The sequence below is a fragment of the Euprymna scolopes genome, chromosome 19 (genome assembly GCF_053919585.1).
Source record: "Euprymna scolopes isolate OS-2025 chromosome 19, ASM5391958v1, whole genome shotgun sequence".
In the NCBI taxonomy this organism is placed as follows: Eukaryota; Metazoa; Mollusca; class Cephalopoda; order Sepiida; family Sepiolidae; genus Euprymna; species Euprymna scolopes.
In genome coordinates, this window is record NC_136500.1 from 43,013,664 (window position 1) to 43,034,156 (window position 20,493).

A 20,493-nucleotide genomic window follows, 5' to 3' on the forward strand; every position below is an offset into this window, starting at 1 on the left:
GAAATTTTATCTACTTCAAAAATAATCCCCTCAATGAGATTCTACTTTTTTAGGCGATTATGTGTTAATACATGTAAAAGAAAACAAATAATTATAACTATTTCCAGGCCATTCTAACGTTAATACAGTTAACACATTTTTACCGCTACTTCAAAGTCTGACAGACAAAGTTCTAAAATCACTTGTAGTCACTTTATTTTTCGCATAGTACTTACACAGACTTAGTACTACGAAAAAAAAGAACGTGTTTTGTGTGACTATTCGCAATGAAATTTTATATTAAATTTTAATCAGGAACATTAAAATGACCGAGGGTTTTGAACAAACAAAATTGACCACGTTCTGTAAACGCTGCCTGGTCTGAAAGATGATGATTTTTCGTTAACTTTATCTGCAAAGCTGACTTTTTTTTATTTAGTTAGTTAGTAATTTTAGGCCGTTTACACGTCATCACCTAAATAATAAAGTATTACATTTTTAGTTTCTCGTGGATGAGCACAGGTTACAGAACTTAAATGATAATTTATTTATTTCACAAGAAAATTTTAGAATTGGAAATTGACGAAAAAAAAAAGGAAAACAAGCCGCGATAATTTGTTCAAAATTTTAAACGTAATCACCTAACATTTCCTAAAAGTCACCGTAATTTCTTTTAAAAACTCCTAAAAATTACAGTAATTTTCTAAATAAATAAAACAGGTAATAGTGTTTCTTTATTATGTTTTTTAATGAAATAGATCAATCTGATAACCGCTCGAATTTAATAATTAGTATAAGAAATATGAAAGTTCTTTGATACGAGGAAGTCACAGAATAGTCCCCCCACCGATATTCCTCTGTAAAAAATTGTTTTCTAGAAAATGATTTTAAATGGGAGAAGTATTCTATGGACAACTCTCACTGTCCTTTTATTGTGCATATCGTCGGCTATTTTCCATTATGCAAACATTCAAATAACATTAACAAAGAACGTTGCAAATCAGCTTTGTTTTAAAAATAAACATCTTTCTGTGTCTAACATATTTCAATTAATTACAAGGAAAACTACTGAAAAGTATTCAGAGATTTATTCATGTAATATTAGAACACTCCAAACAAAAATACGAACATGACACGGGTTTTATAGTAATTAAAAAAAAAAAAAATTTCGAACAACAAATCTCTAATTGAATATTAAGAAAGTTTGAAAAAATCAGATTTGGAATCGTTACTTGTATCAGAATCAGGAATTTAGAACAGATTCTAAATTCCTGATTCTGATAGAAGTAACGATTCCGATATACATATATATATATATATATATATATATATATATATATATATATATATATATATATATATATATATATATCGAGTTGACAAGTAAATTCCTGCGGTTTTTAACTTTTAAATTCAGATAACTAGATCCTAGTTCCACCAAAGATTTATTGATCAAAATAAGCACCATCAGAATCAACACACTTTGGCCAACGCAAAACACGTGTATTTATGCCAGTAACGTAAAAATCGTGTGTTCTGGTTGTCCTGAAATTGCTGAAGACGTTTTTGACATCGCTTACGTTTTTTTAAGCATTTCTCATGCGAAAAGGTGTCAAGATGCTTGAAAAAGTAGTATTTGGTAAGTTAAAGGCCCAGAGAGTATGACGGATGGGGTAGAGTTTCGTAGCCTAAGTTGTTTAATTTCTCAGTGGTCGCTTTAGCAACATAAGGTCGGGAATTTTCGTGGAGAAGAATTCGGCCTTTTCTGTTGCCTGATGCTGAGTGTTGTTTAAGTTTCTAATGCATTTCATCCATTTGTTGACAATACTTCTTCACCGTAATGGTTCCACCTGCATTACAAAAACTGTAATGGATGAGACTCGTCGCAGACCACTAAACAGTCAGTATTACCTTCTGTGGGCGCAACTCTGGGATCAGTATGGCTTGTGAATTTTTGTCGGCGTCTAACCACTGAGCTGAGCATCGCTGGTTGTCGTAAAGAACCCACTTTTCATCGCATGTTATCACCTGGTCGAAAAATAAATGATTCTTGTTGCGTAAAGAAGGGAAATGGCACCTCATAATAGTGTTTCCTTCGGTTGTCCTTTAATTTGTGAAGCATCCATTTATCATTTTCTTATTGTTTCACTCTTATTAAGAGGTTGGAAATTTTCGTGACGTCTAATTCAGAAGTAGATTCTTGAACTGTTGTGCCTGAATTGACTTCGACTAAGGCTCTTTATCGATCATTGGTAAAATCAGATCGCCGACCCCTACGCTCACCACCTTCAAGACTTTCGACGCCGTCATGAAGTTTAATACACCGCCATTCTGTTGGCTAAACGCTTCGTTGATATCGCGGGCCTAGCTTATATTGAAATAAGAAAATTGTACGAATTTGCTTTTTTCCTTTTTGTATGCAATATTCTGAGAGAAAACTTAATTATTTTACAACGATTGGAATTCAAACGATTAGATGAAGCGAAAGTCGCCCTTTAAAATGGTATATAAATTAACGGTAGAGTAACGAAAACTATTCGAGAAATACATCATTTAAAATCAAGAATTAAAATTCCGTAATAAAGTCATTGTAATAACTAATATAGTTGTCGCTGCGTGTGCAACAAGACTCTATCAAACTCAACCCTTAATATTTGGTCTCCACAGTTGAAATTTTATGTATACGGTATTTTTTCGTGTCCGGAGAGATTCGATGATACATAGATTCGCACACCGTTGTTATTATTTCCAAAAGAGAGATCAAACTTCCAGGTCTTAAATGCATATGTTCAGTCGTCATAACAAAATATTTGTCCATTCTATACAACAACGGTCTAGCAGTTTTTAATTAACATATATATGTCTCTGATAAGTTATTTATAGTTTTCCGCCATTCAACGATTCACGTGTAAAAATACTTAAAAAATTTACAAAAAAAAACACATGAGTTTGACTTAAATACTTCAGAATTATATATGAATACACACACATACATACATATGGTTTTGAATGATATATACACATATGAGTCAAACTGATCTTAACTGGCCTATGTTTATCTGTCCTAAGAAAATTTAGAAAGATTATTCTCTTTTCCAATTACGCCTTTCTTACTCACCTTCTGCCTCAAGGATATCTACCTCTTTTTCTTCCCTATCGTTCTGAATTTTACTATTGTTTCTTCCTCTTCTGTTCATAACTCTCTTTTGTCATTATTTCTCTTTTTCTCTCACCACCTCCTTTTTCATTTTCATTTAGAATCTCCATTTTTACAGTTTCTATTTGTCTTATCCGTTATTAAAAAAAAAAAAAACACGTTATATATGAAAAAAGTGAACCTTTACTTTTTCATGATCGGATGTTTTTTTTTTATTCTTGAAGCTGCATTTTACCTTGTACCTTTATAATTCTATTTTCTTATCGATTACTGATTGATTTTCAACAGATCCATTACGGATTTTCCCCGTTCTAGATTTTACCGTCTTTCTCATTGGATTTTTATCATATCTTTTTTCTCCATATTTTCCCGTTTCTTGCTTTTTTTTAATCTCATTGGATCCCTATAAACTATCTCTAACTGTTAAATGACTTTTTGAAGCAAATATGATACATTTCATATTGTTTGTTTCCTTTAATGTATTTACCTGCACAATTTATTGTATATTTTGCAAACTTCTTCCCTCTAATGAGAAAAGTTGCATTCTCTGAAACTCCATGGAATGAAGGTTTTGTTATTTATTTGTACTCCTTGTATAATTAAAAATTTGTATACTTTCCTTTCAGGTTTATAAGTTTTTTTTTTGTTTTTTTTTTCTAAATTTCAATAAATTTTCAATAACAAGATTTTATTTCATATATATATATATATATATATATATATATATATGTGTGTGTGTGTGTGTGTGTGTGTGTGTATGTGTGTGTGTAAACCGCGTCGGCCGTTTTATTGCAGGTTAGTAAAATATCAATATTTCACTAAATATACGCCACGACAAATGAAAATCGTATTATTCAAATGACTGTTTCAAGGTTAGTAATTTTCCCAAATGTTATTCAAATTCATGCGGTATTCACGAGGTTATGACATTTTATTTATTATCAAATAATTTATACTGTCAATCGCTTTATTGCAGGCATTTTCAAATGCCGAAAAAGAGCCGATTAACGGTTATCGAAAAGGAAAGTATTGTTGCTGGACTCATAGAAGGATTTTTCATCAAAGATTTAGTTACTAAGTTGAAAAGGTATCCAAGAACTTTGGCTTCATTCTTGAACAACCTCAACACCAAACCCAGAAAGGATACGGGCACCATGAAAACCCTATCCCATCGTGATACTCGGGACATCTGTATGGGAGTCAACCGAAATCCAAAAAGCACCAGTGCTTCCATTTTTGCAAGAGCTGGAATCGCTCCAAGATCCAGGCAGGCCCGATGTAATGTGTTGAATGAGATGGCAAGGAATATCAAAACTATTCCAAGAGCAACGAACATTGAAAACCCGAATGGCTTATGCACATAATTACATGAAAATGGAGTGTCAACGTGTCCTATTTACAGATGAGACCCGTGCTACTCTTGACGGTCCGGGTGGATGGGCCAAATTTTGGAATTAGAACGAAATTCAAACCCCTTACAGAATTGATCGCCAACAAGGAGGTGAAACCATCATGTTTTGGACGGAAATCATTGGGGATAAGTTGCGTAGACCATTCCGAGTTCCAGAGGGTGTAAAACTTACCAGCAATGCGTACACGGCTTTTTTGGATAATAATTTGTCACCATGGCTAGATGACCTTCCATTGTCACGTCGCTTTCAGATGATTTTTATGCATTACAATGCACCATCCGATTCTGCTAGGGGGGGGGGGCTGCAGCCTTCTTTGAATCTATGGGCTTCTTTGGAAAACCCCTCATGAGCTGGCCACCGTCTTCTCCGGATCTTAACCCTATTGAACATATTTGGTCAATATTTAAAAGAGGCGTTTATGAGGGAGGAGAGCAAATTACTTCAAGGTGTGCTCTGTTGAGGAAAGTAGATGATGTCGCCAGAACCATAACTCATTTTCAGAGCAAACAATTGACTTCTTCGGTGGACAAAAGGTTGTTCAAAGTTATTTCGAAAAATGGTGAATATGGCGATAAATAATAAATTTAGTTGAGGCTTAACACCTAGGATGTGCTTTTGTTTGTTATTCTTTAACAGAAAAATATAATAAAAAGTAAAGTTTTCATGATTAGACATTGTATTTTTGCCCTAATGCAATATTTTAAGAGACCTGAAATAAAGGCATGGACAGTGGAAATTGCTTGATAATAAATAAAACGTCATAACTTTGTTAATATCACATGCATTTGAATGAAAGTTTGGAAATGACTAACCCTAGTGCAGTCATTTGATAAGACATTTTTTTTATTTTTGCAAAACATATTTAGTGAAATATTAATATTTTACTAATCTGCAATAAATCGATTGATGCAGTTTATACATATATATGTATATGTATATATATATATATATATATATATATATATATATATAATATAAAGTTGAATGTGTGTGTGTCACGAATAGACTGCTATATGGTTGACTATTTAAAAAAAAAACTATTACATATAATGATAGAAGATGTATCGAGACACAGAAATGGGTATGTTTGATCTGGCAGAACGGTGGTTCATTAAAAGTGTGAGATCTGCGTTCGCGCCTGGGCCACAAAGTATAGAAATAAAAAATTAAAAAATAAAAAAAAAACGTTTACAGGTGTTTTTGATAAAGATATACATAATAATACGTTGATAAGTATGTTTTAACTTAAATAGGGATGGTATAATAAAATTGTGGAGTCTGCGTTCGCGCCTGTCCTCCATAGAATGGAAATAGGCACAAACTTTAATAAAGACTTTTCATATCTATCTGCGTAAGTTTACTTTGATAATTATGTTTCAGTTTCAAGAAATATGGTGTAATAAAATTATGGGGTGTTCGTTCGCACTTGACCTCCATAGAATGGAAATTTTTCACGAAGGTTAACGAGGTTTTTTAATATAGATCCACAGAATATTGTGATAAGTGTTTCAGTATGAACAGGTATGGTATAATAAATTATGGGGTTTATCTATTTTATTTTTACTTTCATCATATTTTGCTTTGGTTTTGATACCCCAAATTCGAAGCTATCTCTTTACAACTCTTCCTTTTCATAACCTATCATACTTACATAAATCAGAGTCCATTCTCTGTAGACTGTTTTGGACCCATACAACGACGGGTACTTTTGCTAGTACACACACACACGCACACACACACACGCACACACACACACACACATATATATATATATATATATATATATATATATATATATATATATATATATATATATATATATGAATGGAAGTTGACTAAAGTGCCGATCGACAATTTTCTTTTGTTTAGAAGTATATAAAAGTGTTTTTTAAACCCATTTTGCATTATTACAGTTCGATCAAAGAGAAAGATGCCGATAAAAATATAAACATAATAGATGGCTGTCAGTCGTTCCCCGATCATACAATACGCTTAAACATGATATTTTAATTCATGCAGATTGCGTATGTATAATTATAAAATCAATCCTCTATCGATTATTATATATTACGTATAATAATTTGCTTGGGGGCGGGTAATTCGCAAAAAAATACACATAAAAAAAATTATAATGATTATGTCGTTCATCAAATTCAGTCTGTGTTTATTTACAATATCACATCAGCTGATATTTGGGCTTGACGATCTTAAACGTAATCTTTCATCTGTAAGGTGTAACATAAAATATTCCCTGTAAAATTTCTTCTATTTTACCCATAAGATAAAGCCTATTTTTAAGATCGGATTTTTTTTATTCTCGATAATTATCGGATGAATTTATGTACAAAACATATCTAAGAACACTGCCAGACATATAAATGATCTTTGTGTGAAATTTGCAAAAGATAGACTCAGACGTTTTGGAACCTAAAACTCTCTCTCTCTCTCTTTCTCTATTTCTCACACACAACCGCTCATGCGCGCACAGACACACACACACACACACACACACACACACACACACAAAGAGCGAAATTTATGTAATAGATATTTTACTTATTGATGATTCCATAAATATGTGCGAGAAATGTAGGCAGAGAGAAAAAAGAGGAAGGAAATTGACAGATTTATTTATAGAGAGATAAACACGATACATATCAAACTAAAACTAAACATTAATATGTGGAAAGGCCGTCCACCACAAGAAAAGCAATAAAAAAGAAATAATAAAAGTTAACAAATACAAAAAAAATAATGGCAAGTGCGTTGAGTTAAGCAATCAATCTTTTCAGAGATGTCCTCGGTCAGATGTCGTTTCCTCCTTCGCCCTACAGGGTCAGACAAGGATTCCCTCGTCCATGAACTGGCCCGCCTGCAATTATACTTGATGCGACTAACAGAATATCCGCCCCCTTCGGCCAGAGATGAGTTCATCATGTAAGAGCAATAAGTTCGGGTTTTTCTTTTCTTACGACATTAGAATGGGTGGGGTCGCATTTGATACGTCAGTCGGTACAATTGGTTTTAAAAAGGCTTACTTTTGGGGGCGGAAAGCTCTTTACATTCATACAAGAATGGACTACATTATATTTGTTATGGCAATTCGTAAGTAAAGCAAGTGGGGGTTTATTTCTTTATTGGTATGTTATACAATGTTATAGAGGTGTTATTATTTTATTTATTCTTTATTGTTATGCTATACAATGTTATATAAGTTATATTAATTTATTTATTATTTAATGTTATGCTATACAATGTTATATGTGTTATATTAGTTTATTTATTATTTATTGTTATGTTATACAATGATATATATGTTATATTAGTTTATTTATTCTTTATTGTTATGTTATATAATGTTATATAGGTTTTATTATTTTATTTATTTTTTATTATGTTATACAATGTTATATAAGTTATATTAATTTATTTATTATTTAATGTTATGCTATACAATGTTATATATGTTATATTAGTTTATTTATTTTTTTATTGTTATGTTATACAATGATATATATGTTATATTAGTTTATTTATTCTTTATTCTTATGTTATACAATATTATATAGGTGTTATTATTTTATTTATTTTTTTATTGTTATACAATGTTATATATGCGTTATTATTTTTAGGTTCATGTAAAGACACGCCTGATCACCAACGTTAAATAACGATGCGCCTAGTCAGAACCTTGTGGGTAATCATTTGGGAAGACCAAGTGCTGTATGTATTCTCAGTTTATCCCGGCATTGTTTCCAGTCGTCTTGAACTCATGTATTTGCAGCTAAAACAAAAACATTGGCGAGTCAGAAGAGGTTTCATTGAAGTTGCGCACATCTTGACACAAAATTTTCAAGCTCAGGCACCTTTCAGTGGTTATCTATTGTCTTTAAATACTGTACGAAGCCTTTATATATGCATATATCGAAAGTAAAAGAGAAAGATATACTCATGCTGGTCAAAAACATAAAACATCATGTTTTTGGCGCTAAATTCTTATTGATGACAATCTGTGAGATGTAATTGGTGCTAAAATATCCTATCATGTTAAACTAACTGAAATAGTTGTTTTCGACAGAATTTTTTTCATATCATTTACAATGTCAGTTTTTGAATATTTTGGGTTTCAAAATAATAGAACAATGCAGGTATATAAACAAAATATGTTTTTATTAACACAAATACAAATAAAATTAATCAATATTTAGTAGCAGCACCTTTTGCCTTGATAACAGCATCAATTCGCCGGGGCATGGAATCAACAAGCTTCTTGCAATCCTGTGTAGACACTGAATCCTATGTGTTCTGGATTGTAATATTCATGGCTGCAAGGGTAGTAGGTTTTTCTTTGCGGAGCTTCCTCTTCATCTGGTCCCACAAGGCTTCAATAACGTTCAAATCTGGCGAGTTCGCCGGCCATTCAAGAACAGGGATCGATTGTTCTCGGAGCAAGGAAAACGTCGTCTTGGTAGAGTTAGCCGGTGCCAAGTCATGTTGAAAAATGATGTCTGTAGCCTCCCTGTCAAACTGGTTAACCAATACTGGCAGTAAATTAGCTTCTAGGATATCTTCGTACACTTTTGCTTTTACAGTTCCCTTGATGAAGCATAAATTACCAACACCTTTAGAACTCATACAGACAAATCATGCTAGACTGTGGGCACTTCACAGACTTCTTAATGCAATAACATTATACCGTTCCATGGTTCTTCGCCAAACACTTGGCCTTTGGTCGCCGAAGGAGATATAAAATCGAGACTCATCTGAAAAAAATCACACACCGCCATTCGTCTGCAGTCCAGATTTGATGAGCAGTTGCCCATCGCAGCTTCTTCAACATCTGCTTCTTGTTAAGGAGCAGTTTGGTGTTAGCTATACCATTTGGGTATCCCAGTTGCCGGAGGCTTCGGTAGGTAGTGCTTCTTGAAACGGCATGTTTCAGTGATCTGACTTGTTGATTGGAATCGACTTTTCTTTATCACCTTGTCCAGTGCTCGGTCTTGTCTTTCGTTTCTACTTTTCTTTCGTCTGCATTTCTTGCGATTGCTGTTGGAAATACACTCAGCACCTTTCTGAAGCACTTTGCTCACCACCGATCTTGAACATCTGACCTTGATTGCGATTTCCCTGTGCGTCTTTCCTTCTCCACGTAAATCAAAGATACGCTGCTTCTCAGGCAAAGATATGCCTTTAGAGCAAACCATACTTATACAACATTATTACATCGCTTTCAAAATCTTTTTAAATAATATTTGCAATATATTTTGCATTTACGATTACTCAACGACAAATGTTCTATTAAATTGAAACGTTGACTTTTCTAATGTGACAATAAAGTCCTCATTATCTGCCATATGCACCTCCTCAAATGATTAGAAATAGTTGCAATTGTTATTTAAATATACGATATCTCGCCTGTACAATTTACAAGCCAAAAATTATCCTAAATCGAATGAATTTACATATGTTCTATTATTTTGACCAGCACTGATCTTTTGAAAATTCATAGCGTTTATCGAAAGTTTTAGGCAGACAGGCAGACATATATACATACATTTATATATTGGTAGCTTAAATTTTCGACCCAAACCGATTAAAAAGTTTGCGCTTTCTCTGAATACCCTTTATGTACAATTTCAAAGGTTTAGACCAGAAAGAGTCTGATTAATTTGGTAGAAACCGCAGAAGTCATTTTTTTAAATATTTTACCCCTATTATGACCCCTTAACATTTATTGTTTTGGGCTCAAATCAAGTTATTAATTTAGATCCATGCCCAAGGAACCTATATCTAAAATTTCAATTGTTTATACCAAAGATTGTCGGAGGAGTTTGGTTGAGTTTTCAAAAATCTTTTAACTTGACCTCTTACCAGCCAAATTTCTGTACCCGGTATCTTAAATTTCGAGTCTGTAGACTGAACATTGACATATTTGATGCGTACGGTGTTTGGAGGTGCATGTTGAGCAAAAAAAAAGAATGCGGTAAATTTTTATCTTTTACCCCTATTATAATCCCTTAACATTTATTGTTTTGGGCTAACATCAAGTTATTAAGTTAAATCCATGTCCAAGGAATCTATATCTAAAATTTTAAGTGTTTAGACCCGAAATTGACGAAGGAGTTTGGTAGAATTCTCAAAGGTCTAATCGTCGAACTTTGACTGCCCGAAAATGAATTACGTAGATTTTTCCAAATGTCAGTACCCTTTACATAAAATTTTGAGTCTGTAGACTAAAAATCGACAGAGTTATTGCGTAGGGAAAAGTACACAGACAGACAGATACACACAGACGCTTTCACTTTTATAGATATATAGCTAAAGATAAATAATGCGAAGTACTATGTAGGCAGTGATAGTAGGAGGAAAAAACGTGAAAAGAAAATGTGATGTCTTTGCCGTTACGTCCATCGTCAAACCGGAAGTGGCGAATGTTTAAATAAAGGTCAGTCAATTAGAAAGAGTCGAAGTCTTTCGAAATCATCGGCGAAAAAATGTAAGAAAGTGTCCAGTTAAGGGTTAAGGAATTAATGTTTTTAGTCCATTTTTCGTAATTTATCGTCTGATGGATCGAGATTTAATCGTGAAAATCAGTCGCCTCTTTCCAAAATTTTAGGCATATATATATATATATATATATATATATATATATATATATATATATATATATATATATATATATATATCCATACATTTAAAAAGACAGGTGTGTTTTATATTATAGACTGGTCTGGGTGCCCGGCGTTGCCCGGGTGTTTGTAGGTGTAAAGTAAGTTGTAGTAGGCAGGCAAGCTCGAACCTGTGAGGCGCGGGCAGAAAAGAAAGGGAAAGAGACCCTGGCGTCTTAATGCTACGCCGTGACGCGACCGGACGTGTAAAGCGTTTAATTGAACATCGTCAATTAAAAAAAAAATGATTTGCAGAAATGCCGTTGCTTTTAAATCGCCCACAAAAGTCGTTTTTAATGTTGGGTAAAAGCAGCTAGACTAAAAAATTAATAAATGCATAAATCTTATTTATTTATAAAGCATATTTCTTATTTCTTGTAAATAGAAATACCGGAATTATTAAACGTAACATTCAATTGCTTTTTTAAAAAATTAGTAAAAGATAAAACAGAAAGAAACTTAGACAAGTGAATGGGAGTGTCCTGCTTCCAAGTAAAAAAAAATACACACTCGAGCTGAGATCAACACCAAAACCTAAACGCCAGTGAGCGAAGTACTATAACCATTATACAAGCGCGACACGATTTTAAGAAGTGTTTTCAAACCTACCTATTCTTGAAATAAGTAAGCTGTCATATGAACGTTCGTTCATGCGCATTCGTGAAAAATTTGCCGAACAGATAAAAATTTGTTTATGCGCAAGTACTATATTTTTTAATTCTGACACCTTAGCAACCCTTTTTTTTCGGATGAAAACGATTTGAAAAGTTATCCACTTGTCTGAATACCCTATATACTAAATATCGTTGAGTACATAGGTTGGAAAGTGTCTTCACACACACAGTCTTACTTTTATGAATATACTAATAAATGTACCCGGCCTGGCTCGTATTATACACTAGCGGGGCTACCCGGCGTTGCTCGTATTATAAATTCTTTTAATAAAATGAAGTAAAGGAAATATAAAATAACTAAAACATGTGTATGCGAGTATTATGTTTTTTTTCGAAACTTCTTGTAAATAAAGTAAAAAAAAATACTCGAACTGAGATCGAAACCAAAATCTAAAAACAGTGAGCTAATTACTATAACCATTAGGCCTGTATGGCAGGGTCTGTATACGGTGTTTTAAAAATACTTATTCTAACTGATATGTAATATAAACTATTTACGCATGCGCATTCGTGAATAAGTTGACCAATAGATAAAACTCCGATGACTCCAACGTTGCAATTTTTTTTAATTTGTACCCCTTACACGCACTTTTTTGGGATGAAAATGGATTAAAAGTTTTTCCACATCTCTGAATACCATATATACCACATTTCATTTAATAGATCGGAAATTAGTTGAGTATATAGGTTGAGAAATGTCCTTAGGCACACATATTTTCACTTTTATAGATAAACTAAACCTTGTCCAGTCGTAAAATATGCATATTATTTTTAATTAATGCAGAATACTTATTGATTATAAACAGAAAAAATATGTAACTAACGCTTTTTAAAACAAAGAAGTAGATTAAAACAGAAAGAAACTGAGAGATGCCCATGCGTGTATTGTGTGTGTGGGGGGGTCGAAACAGTTTACTTCTTGTAGGAAAAAATACGCGAGTTGAGATCGAAACCAAAAGCTAAAGACAGTAAGCCAAGTACGATAACAATTACGCCAGTTATGTCTTTTAAGCAGTATTTCTACACCAATTCTATACTTAACATAAGTAAGCTGTGATATATCACGGTCGCGCACGCGCAGTCGTGAAACACTTGTAAATAGATAAAAATCCGCTGGCTATCAACATACTAATTTTTCAATTTTCACCCGGCAGAAGCCCTTTTTATCCGGATGAAAACAGATTCAAACATTTTTCACATGTCTGAATAACCTATAAAATATACCCATCTCGGAAACAATATTATCAGGGAAGTTATTTATGAATAAAATGGCTAATAATGCTTAAAGATAGACGCTTGTCACACACACGCATTTATTTAATGTCTGAAACAGCTTGGGTCTTTCTCTTAACAAGGAAGGCTTTGATTATGTTAAGTATTGGTTCATTAATACCATACGATCAAATTTTCATGAGACGACCATCGTGTCAAAGCCTATCAAAGGCCTTACATATATCTAGGACTATAAATTCTAGCCTTCATTGTTTTATCCAGTGCGTGGTATATAAGTTAAGAGATTACAGTTAGGATATATGTAGTAGAACGGGTTTGCCTAAATCTATAGTCTCATTTGGAAATAAATTTAGTATATATGAGGTGCTTGACTATTGCTTCATTGATTAAAAACTCAAATATTTTGGCGAAGAGGGGCAATAACTGAGTAGGTCAGTACTTTCAACAGAATTTTTGAAAATTGCTATCACAGAAGCAATCTACTACAAGTCAAGAAAGCATGATTCGGTAAGGTGTTTGTTGAAATGTTTGGAGAGAACTGGGTCAACCTGAGCGGATCATTTTTTTATATAGTAAAGTAGAGATAAGATCAGGCCTACACACTTTCGAGGCTTTTAGGGTTTTTTTTAATGATATTATGAGCATGGGAAAGATTGATTTTCAGATTATCGAGTGTGGCTACTGTCCGTGAACGAAAATTTTCGAAAGGGTGGTTTGTGTTAACATACAATCACAAAGCATATGGAGATTAGTTTGATGCTTTATAATTTAGTTTCTCCGCCCACTTTTTGAATTGCATGAACACTATTTACAAAAAACTTCTCGCCTTTGGAACACTGTTCCGCTGGCTTTCCTGCTTAATACAACATGGTAGCCTTCAAATTTAATGTCAACATGTTCCTGTTAAGTCATTCTGACAAATAATCAAATTTCACCAAATGTACATCTTTAAGGATTACGTCACTACCACCTTATATTCATTAATTCTTATCCCCGAGTGGCATTTGAGCCTTGATAAGTGGTCACCCATCCTCAAGTAAAAAAGTGGCAGTGGAATACATTTATTAATGTTTTGAATATGAAATATTGAATATAGAATATTGATTTTCATCTTTGCTTTCAATTGGTATTTAGATCGATCTGAAATTTATATGTTTGTGTTTATGCTGTTACAAGCTACATATATATATATATATATATATATATATATATATGTGTGCATATATATGTATATATATACAGAGAGAGAGAGAGAGAGAGAGAGAGAGAGAGAGAGAGAGAGAGAGAAAGGAAGAGAATATAAAGATTAATAATTGTAAATTTATGAATTAGTTTCAAAAGGTTGAACAAACAAAATCAAATTGAGTGTACGATCGTTTCGGAAACGAATTCATTATATTAAAATTGACAATAAACATTGACAATAATTGTCAAAGAATGTGCTTTTGAATATAGTTTCCTCATCAGCACAAAAGGGGTGTAGAACGTTTACGACATCAAATTATAAGTAGAATCTTTTGTAAGTAATGGTGTGTAGTTCTGAAAATATTTAAAAACATAAGAAAAATGTTGTAAATTTTGTGTTGATAATAAAAAAATATAATTGGGAGAAATAGAAAATATAAAAACTGATTCATAATTAACAATTATTAATCTCTATACTCAATATTAATATAGCGTTAGTGTAAATCGACCTATTGAGCTTATATCTACAGTACTATGACCACTGTTTTTTTTTAAATATTACTACATTAAAATAAACTTTGCTCTTTTAGACTCCGGGTCTAGTTCTCTCTCTCTCTCTCTCTCTCTCTCTCTATATATATATATATATATATATATATATATATATATATATATATATATATAGAGAGAGAGAGAGAGAGAGAGGGAGGGAGATATATATATATATATATAGAGAGAGAGAGAGAGGGAGATATGTGTGTGTGCGTGTGTGTGTGCGCGCGTGTGTGTGTGTATATATACCCCCGTACACATACATACATAGATACTTATATATATATATATATATATATATATATATATATATATATATATATATATATATATATATATATATATATATGGCAATATGCGTATCCATTTATCAGCATATCTAAAACAGCAGGAATACATCTAGAATCAATCTTCCACCGTTCGATAATTGCCGTGTAATGCATTTTTTCTCTGTAATGCCACCGCCAGAGGGCGCGCATATTTTCCGCTATGGCAATCGCGTCCATTTGTAGAAAAGTTGCTAAACTTAGAAACGATAACGAACGAAGATGCCGGCATTTATGCAACGCTACAGCTTCGTCTCATTATAAATTATGATTGATTCGTCCTGCATTCCTTTGTCCCTTTCTTTCATTCCTTTTATTTGTTATTTTAATTCGCCAACTTGTTATCTCTTCACAATCATTTGTTGCCCTCATTAGTTTTTTTTTTTTTATGTTTTATCAGATTTTGTTTTATTTGTAGTTCTTTTTCTTTTGCATTTTCTTCACCTTTTTCTTTTATCGTGTCCTCGTGTTTCTTGTTTTATATTTTTCTATGTCCTTAGCTTCCCTTCAAGCAATCGTTTATTTCAATGTTTTCTTTGGCTTGAGTCATTTGCTGAAATCTTCCTCGCTCACTGTTATTCAGTCTTTGCTTCCTAAGTTTCGTTTCCATCCTTTTATATTTTACTCCTTCTGTTTCTGTGTCTGCTTCTAGCACCTCCCCTACTTTTTTTTCACCTCTCTCTTACCATTCCTTAATTTTTCCTGATCAGTTTCTCTTTCGTAAGCTGTATCATTCCGTACCTGTATTCCTTTTCACGTTTCCTTCATATTGACTTGGGTTTTATTGTTATTTCCAAGTGAGATTTCCTTTTTTTTATGCGTACTACTTGTTTCATATTTTTCTCTTTCTCAGTCGTTATATCTTTTTTTTATGTATTTTCCTTTATACTTGAATTTTTCACCACTTTCTATTCTCTATTTATTTCTCTCTTCCCCCTTTCTCTCGTTCTCCATTCTTCATATAATCTATTTTTAATTTCAATCTCTCCATATATATATATATATATATATATATATATATATATATATATATATATATATATATATATATATATGTATGTATGTGTGTGTGTGTGTGTCAGGCCATGTCATATGCTATTGTACCATGTAACTCAGTACTACCTGCCTAATAGTCGGGTCACCGGCGACTAAACTGGTTCCCCCACCAGGCTTGTTTGGTGAGGAGGGCGGCTAGTCTCCCTGAAGGATTAAAAACAAGAGCTTTCAAAGGGCGAATGAATCCTTTTTCGGGGTAAACGGCCGACTAGCACAGTGTGTGCTTGTGTGTATGTATGTGTGCGCTGGGGTAGAGAGGGCTCCCATAAGCCGTGGTGAAGGAAACCTTTCTAGGAGAAGCAAATCTCTGATTTAAAAAAACCATAAAGCGGGAGACCAGTGCCCGCATTAAGCTGGTCTGCATTTTAACATGTTGATGGCTATCTTGCTCTTGCTTGTTGCTGGGTCTCAACATTTTGAACCAAGAGAGAGACTTAGCTGTCGTACAAAGCTATAACATCATTTGTGTATAGATACTCCCTCGGGCATTTGTCTATAAAAATGGTCCTGTAGCGATGGGAACGTTGTGACGCGTGGAGGCTTGAAATGCTGGAAGCATGTAATAATTGGTCTCAATGACCTGTTTCCAGTTTTATGCCTGCTTGAGTGTGTGAATTCACCGGTAGGACTAAAAAAAAAGTCATTTTTAGGCTCATGGACTTTAAGTGTCTGAGGGAAGGGTGCTCGCCTGACAAGACGTTGCAATCATTATATATATATATATATATATATATAAAATAAAAAATTACAATAAGTTTACTAAGGTAATCAAAATGGTAAACTTAAAATATATTATAAATATTAAACAGTTAATATTTACAAGTAAAGTAATCTCAACCAGATGTAAAAGCTCAATAAAACCGAAAAGGAAATAGATCTTATAATATGAACAATTGATTAATAAAACATGTTAAAAGACATCTTGAAAAAGAGTTAAAAACATATTTAATTTTAAAAAGGAAGCACAAGATAAGTCGATAGTCCTTAATCAGCGGAGTTTCGAAGAAATACTCTCCTTCTCATCAGAGGGCAGGAATTAGCAAAATGCGGGTTCGGATTTTGCATGTAAAAGTATTTAATGAAACTACAAGTAAGTCACAGATCTTACTTGGTTAAAAATAAAAAAAGGGTGAGGTAAGGGGAGTAGGAGGTAAAAGAAAAATGATAAAAAGATTTCACATGAATGGATAGTCCGGTGAAGGGTAAAAAATCCAAGAATGGTAAAATCCAAAACGGTCGAATTAAAAATTTCCAATTCAATGGGTAAGTTCCAAATGGTCCAAAATGATCCAAAAGGCAGAGTTCCTTGGAAAAAATCGCAAATGGAATGAATTTCAAATCATTTACAGAAAAAGCACTGGAGAGAATATTTAAAACACGTTTGTCAAGGCTGGAGGAATCAAGTAAATTCTTGATTCCTCCAGCCTTGACAAACGTGTTTTAAATATTCTAAGAATTTTGCTAATGCCTCTCCTCTGATAAGAAGGAGAGTAGTTCTAAATTCCGCGGATTAAGGACTATCCACTTATCTTGTGCTTCTTTTTTAAAATTAAATATGTTTTTAACTCTTTTTCAAGATGTCTTTTAACATTTTTTATTAATCATTTGTTCATATATATATATATATATATATATATATATATATATACATATATAAGTAGGTTGTAGTTTGCTTGAAACATTGTTGAAGAAAATTATAAGGTAAAATTAAAAGCCAAGAACAATGCGAGATTTTTTTTTTATATAGAGTAAAATTAAATGCAAACAAAAGAAATAAAGTTCTTTTTTTGTTGTTTGTTTTTTCTTTTTCACACAAATTTTAACTCTAAACAACAGTAATTTTTTTTTCTGTTGTATTCAATGGTGATATAACCATTGAATACAACAGAAAAAAAACTTACTGTTGTTTAGAGTTAAAATTTGTGTGAAAAAGAAAAAACAAACAACAAAAAAAGAACTTTATTTCTTTTGTTTGCATTTAATTTTACTCTATATAAAAAAAAAATCTCGCATTGTTCTTGGCTTTTAATTTTACCTTATATATATATATATATATATATATATATATATATATATATATAATGAAAAGAAATTAAAACTGTAAATTAAAATTTACAAGGAAAATTATTGTTCGACATAATACTCCAAATACAATATTTAAAATATTCTTATTCCGTTGATTTTCAAGGAATACTATTCTTCATTACAGAAGACAGAAAGATATTAGCAAATTATTTGTATAAGCGGGCTTAGCATTTGCTGGTTATGGCAGTAAATGAAACAGTAATTTATAATGGTTCATCATAAAATGAAATAGAAATATATTTATACCGGTTACATGAAAAAGGGAAAAGAAAACGGAATATAAGCGATCCAGAATACACTAAGCTTCACTTGATGGTAAATCCAAGAAGCGAAGAAAAGTTGTTTTATTTTCATTATCCTTCTTTTTTCGTTTCTTTTTATTACATAAATTGTATTTCTTTTTTAATTATTCGTTTATTTATATTTCTGTTTCATCTTTTTCCTTTTCTACTGTTCATGATTTTTCTCCTGCATTTATTTTCTTATTTCATTCTTCGTTCTTTCATTTTCCAGGGCATGCCACTCTTCTATCCTCTTCTGTTTTCCATCTTTAACGACTAATCTTTGTTCTATCTTAATTCCCCCAATTTTTATTAATTTATCAATCCCTTTAACAAGTGATTTCATTCTTATCCTTTAATCTGGTCTTTTCTACTTAATATTTTTATTTTTTTAGCCAGCTTTTCTATCCCTTTTTTTAAATGCTTTGCATTTATCAGGTTTCATATTAAGAACCCCAGAAAGCGGAGTCAATAACTCAGAAGAGAAATGGCGGTAACAAACTGATTTGGTTGCATTCAATGGCTTTTCATGGGGTTAGGTGCCTATAATCATTGCAATAATTGTTTTTGTTCTTGTTTCTGCGAATTTTGTATATCTTGATTCTTTTATCAGCATTTGTTTGGTATCAAATGCTTTCCCTTTCCATTTAAAAGAAATAAAACAAATCTGTCCAACATTTTTCTGAAAAAATATATTTTTGTCTCTGATGAGTTGTTTAGTTAGCTTTCTCTATGCAACTGAACACTTATAAAATGTACTTTATAAAAAAATTAATGATATATTACGAGTGGTAATAAAATACATACTCTAGTTTTAGAATGTTTAATAACGATATATATATATATATATATATATATATATATATATATATTAACTTCACTACTAAAAATAGCAGACTCCCCACTTTTTCCCATCTTATCAAAACACACAAAAAATCAGCAACCCCACAAATTAGACCAATAGTCTCAAGCATTGAAGGACCCTTATATAAGATCTCCCAACTCCCAACTACTTAGATCATTGCTCTCCTCCTTCCCCGGACACGTCAGTAGTTCCGATAAAATACTCCGCCGTCTTTACACCCTCCAACCACAACAACTAAAACGAGGTAAATACGCCTTCAACCTCGATGTAGTTACCCTCTACACCACAGTACCTGCACACCCAGCAGTAGATCTAATCACCGATCACATCTCCTCCTGCAACTTACACTGCTTCGGCCTCACTCCCTCAGACATCCACAAACTCTTACTTATAATAGTAGACAACACATACTTCACCCACCAACGCCAAACATATAGACAAATTACAGGACTTCCCATGGGTTCCAGCCTCTCAGGAATACTGACCATCTCATACATGGACAGACTCGAACGCTGAGCCCTCAACACGTGCAACTCGGTCATATTCCTCTCGAGATATGCCGATGATGTCCTAGTCCTCACATCATCACGCGCCAACGCTGAGAACATCTACACTACATTCTTCGATACCGACCCACACATAGAATTCACCATCGAACACCCCAGCGATGACGGATCCCTATCACTCCTAGATTTCAACCTAAAATATCAGATGAAGGGGCCGTCATTACTAAATTCTACCGAAAAGCAGCCAGCCGAAGTATATTTGTACACTACAAGTCGGCCCTCCCTAATAAGGCCATTATCGGATGCTAGGAATGAGATCATCCGCATCCAAAACAAAAGCAGCAAGCCAAATGACAAGACAGAATGCACAAAACAGTTCGACCAGGTCCAGGAGCCAAACGGATACTCCACCACTGTTATTAAACACCTCTGGAACACGAGAAAACGAGTAAGGAGCTTCCCCACTAACACTTGCTTCCTTAAAATGCCCCATCTCAGCGACAAGATCACAACG